Below are 4115 nucleotides of genomic sequence, written 5' to 3'. Positions count from 1 at the left end.
TTGGCCTACAATTCAGGTAGTTCCTTCATTATCCCAATTGATTTAAAGGTTATTTAGATGAATGATGATGGAAAATATTTTTGGGAAGTTTGACATGGGCAACCATGTGGTTCCTGGACTATTTCTCTTTGTGTTGGCGCTCTTGGTCGATGATGGTGGTGGTAATAACGTTGTTGTGTTCACTATTTGTAATGGTTCATGTTGTGTTGATCATAATGGTTGTTGTTCTTACCTATGTACTTAGGTGTGGTAGCTGGCCTCTTGTAGGCCAATCATGTTTTATGGCTTTGACAATCTTTTGTTGACGTTCTCTATGTAATACTGGTTCACATAATGAAATATAATGTTTTATTTACAAAAAAAATAAAAGATAACTAAAGCAACAATATAAATTAAATGACAAATAAACACCAAGCATCAAAACACTTACCTCATGATACATTTCATGAGTTTGCTAAGATTAAAAAAAATCCATACAAATTAACTAAATTATAACTTTATTTTATATTATTTTTATTATTAATTATAAGAAGAATTAATATATGAGTTAAACATACACACATACATATATAACAACATTCTTAGCCATGGAGATTCACTCTCACTTTGCCATGGAGATTCTTAACATATAAATAGGTTTTGTTGCAAAACCATGAGTGAATGTCATGGTGTATTAATACCACATGCTTGAAAACCACAACTCATGTTCATACGACAAATTTTAATTAATCAACTTAATTAAAAGGACACCAAGAACATAACTAATTTTGAGATAAATCTCAAATTTTGATCGATGACTACTGCCAAGAATATTCTAAAATATTTAGTGGAGGTTAAATCCCTACTGTCCACCTAAGAATTATTGAATTAAAATAAAAATTCTAGAAACTTTATTCTAAAATAGACATGTCTATTGGCTTAATAATTATTGATAATTAAATTATAATTTTAGAAACCTATTTCAAAATACATACACCTATAAGCTTAATTAAGACAATGTTTTCGGTTAGGATGATAGGGCTATCATTTTGGATGAAGTGTTACACTACAACCAGTAATAATATATAGTTTTACATATAAGATTAGAGCTAGATGCTACTTGGAAGTACACAACTCCATTGGAGGTAGCCTCCTTGATAATCACAAATGAAAATGGTTTTTTCTATTATTATTATTATTATTTTTTATTTTTTATTTTTTTTTGTAATAAAACTTAAAATTGCTTTCAATTAAGAGCTTTTCTTCTTTGAATGTAAGGGGTGATTAATAATTTAATACCTAAAAATAAATAAAATTACTCTTTTATAAACCTCCAATATTGGGTAATTACAGGTGGCTTTCCCTGAATAACAATGATGAGTTAACCTACATTTGTGGATATGATCCAGTGATGGCTGTCCCACAGTTGCTTTGACAACAGGGTTATGATAGGTCTTCCCCTTGTTTACGGTTCCTTCCATAGTTGTAGAAACTAGGAAGTAAGTAGTGATAGTAGTAGGGAAATGTGCTGGAACGGCAAAGAAAATTACGGTTGGAGGAGGCAACATCGATGCAGCTGGACGTATTGGAGCAAGTGCGCTCCATCGCGGACATGGACCTTGCGCACATAAGTTATTTGTTCATGGCCTTGGTTGGGACACAAATATAATGTCTCTTAGGGCCCTCTTTTTCCAATTTAGGGAATTGGTGGAAGACATCGTTATTATGGGAAGATAACCGACATGACTGAGGGTTTCTGATTCATCAAATTCAAGCACTTGGACGATGCTCTTAATTCCCTAAAGGAGCCCAACATGAAGATCAAAAACCACTTGACCATTTGTCTATTGGCCTCTGCTGGCTCACTACCTGCAGTTGTTGTCTCTACCCAAAAAATCTATGTTGGGGTATGTTACAATGGACATGGTGACTGATCGCATGTTGTGCCCTGTTTCTTAGTATGGAATGATCAAAGAGGAGCCTCTAGGGTTTGGCATGTAGTCGGGCAGGTTAGGGGGTTTTATGTTTTTTTATTTTCACGCCATTAGATGAAACCATGCATGCATTGGAGATGCCCATGAAGTCCTTTGATGGGCATCGAATGTTCTATATGTTGGTTGACAATGGGCAGAAGTCGAAGCCCAAAGGTATTTATGCTCCTGGGGGATCACATGGATATGTTATAAACAACTTGTACCACCTCGACAATGTAGTTCCTTCGAACCTTGGTATGCGGTTTGGTGATATGGGTCATGGTTTTGTGAATCCGATGCTTGGGGTTAACTAAGGTTCAAATCTAACTGGACTAGTTGCGCATTAGGGTTTAAACCATCATGAGTTAGGTAGTTCCGATTTATCTGGTCTCAGAGGCCACCCGAACCCTTGTGGGATCCATGGATCATCCCATGCATCCATCTCTTATGACCCCAAGACTCTCTTCTCTCCGAGGAATACATGATGGGTTTGGCCAAGTCCCTACTTTGGGGATGGGTAGTTATGGAGGGCATGGTGGGGGCTTGGGTCCATTTGGAAACCCTCCACATGTTGGTGGTTATGACGATCGAGTGGAGTGATCAAAGAGGAGCTTCTCAGTTGGTTGGATTTCCAGAAGGAAGACAATATCCTTTGTCATAGTATCAAAACCAACTTCAACAATCTGGGCAATCTACAACACCAAGGTTCCTCGGTGGAGGGGTATATCATGGTGTGCCTCCATTTTATTGTGTCTAGCCACCGTGAACAATGAAGCGACATGTCAAAGCATCTCCATGTGTATCTGGTTGGTTAGAGTATTTTCTGACGTTTATTTTCTTTCCGGTTAGAGTTTCTTCCAACTATGTTTTATCATGTCGATCATAGAATTTTCCGGTTGTTTTTTTAACTATTTTGTGTGTGTACGTGTGATGAGGCCTATCAGAGCATCTTTAGGCACAACCTAGCTAGTTAGAGCATCTTCCAACGATTTCCTTTTTGTTGTTTGTGGGCCTTGTGCCCTTTTTCTTTCATTTTTCTGTTGGGGCATGCTGACCCACATTATAATGATTGATTGTGCTTTTGATAAGCTATATTTGGTGCTCCCTATGAAATATTTTGGCGGGCCTACATACCCTGCTCTCATGTTTCTTCCATGATTTTAGACTATATGAGATATGGGATATATCTTGGCAATTATACATATATAAATAACTTTTATAATAACATAAGTTTGTTTGTTTTTTCCTATTTGATAAAAAAGGTCTTCCCACACGAGTGAAGACCAACGAGAAAAGAAAATTCATTACAAAACCCAAAACAATAACCTACTCTACAAGAAAGACAATCTGCTTCTCCAACAACTTTTGAAAAAAAAGGGCAAAATTGTCAACTTCAACACTCTCGACTTTTGAATAAAAGTTTTTCAACTGTGGCGTGCGTGGTAGGTGGGATTTGGTGCATAACCAGTTCATAGATATCACACTCATCTCCACCGTTGATGTTGATGTTGATGCATGTATGATGGTACGAACCCGAAGAAAGTGCATAGTTTTTTTTTACACACGATTGGGTCGGCATGACATGAGATGACTTCAAATTTTCCGGGAAATAATAAAAGGCAGAACATCTACTTTTGTAATGAACACAAAGTTTTGCTCCAGTCAAAACAAACATAACATATCTGAGGCTTTGAAAAATTCCAAGCGCGATGTGCATGTGAAGAAGGTCGTCATCAAAATGACATGAACCGTCGCCTGGAATATGAAGCGATCCTTGTGTCTATTTTTGTTTCTTCGTCTACTCTTGATTGAGTGAGACTCCGAGGACGATAAAGTGACGGTCCTTGTTCGTCCTTAGATTTGAAGGGAAAGAAAATGCGAGATCTCCTCTTTCTCTAAGGTGGGCACTACTGACATTATCGCTGTTAAATAAGGGGTTCCAACAACATCTTAAATTTTCAGAGATCACACAAACACTTCGTTTTTCACGTGGGTTGGAGTTCGAAAAGGTCCGCGTTATGGAAATTTGGGTGCCTTGTCATCCAATGCAATTCCCGTGAGAAATTCAGTAGTCGTAGCTCGCAGGGAGGGTTTGGAACTGTCTGATTTTTGTCCAATAGCGGCGTGCAATCATATTACCTCTGATATCTCATCATTCATTAG

General features: G+C 37.4%; 1 pseudogene; it reads left to right on the top strand.

Moving 5' to 3' along the window:
• The first annotated feature begins 2035 nt into the window (after window positions 1-2035).
• On the top strand, window positions 2036-2709 carry LOC149203425 (uncharacterized; annotated as a pseudogene).
• The last annotated feature ends 1406 nt before the right edge of the window (window positions 2710-4115 follow it).

Source organism: Pinus tabuliformis, chromosome 2_1, assembly GCF_031772625.1.
Source record: "Pinus tabuliformis cultivar Carrire ecotype Pingquan chromosome 2_1, CPIR1, whole genome shotgun sequence".
NCBI lineage: Eukaryota > Viridiplantae > Streptophyta > Pinopsida > Pinales > Pinaceae > Pinus > Pinus tabuliformis.
The sequence above is the reverse complement of the archived record's forward strand: the minus strand, read 5'-3'. Positions and strand labels throughout refer to the sequence as shown.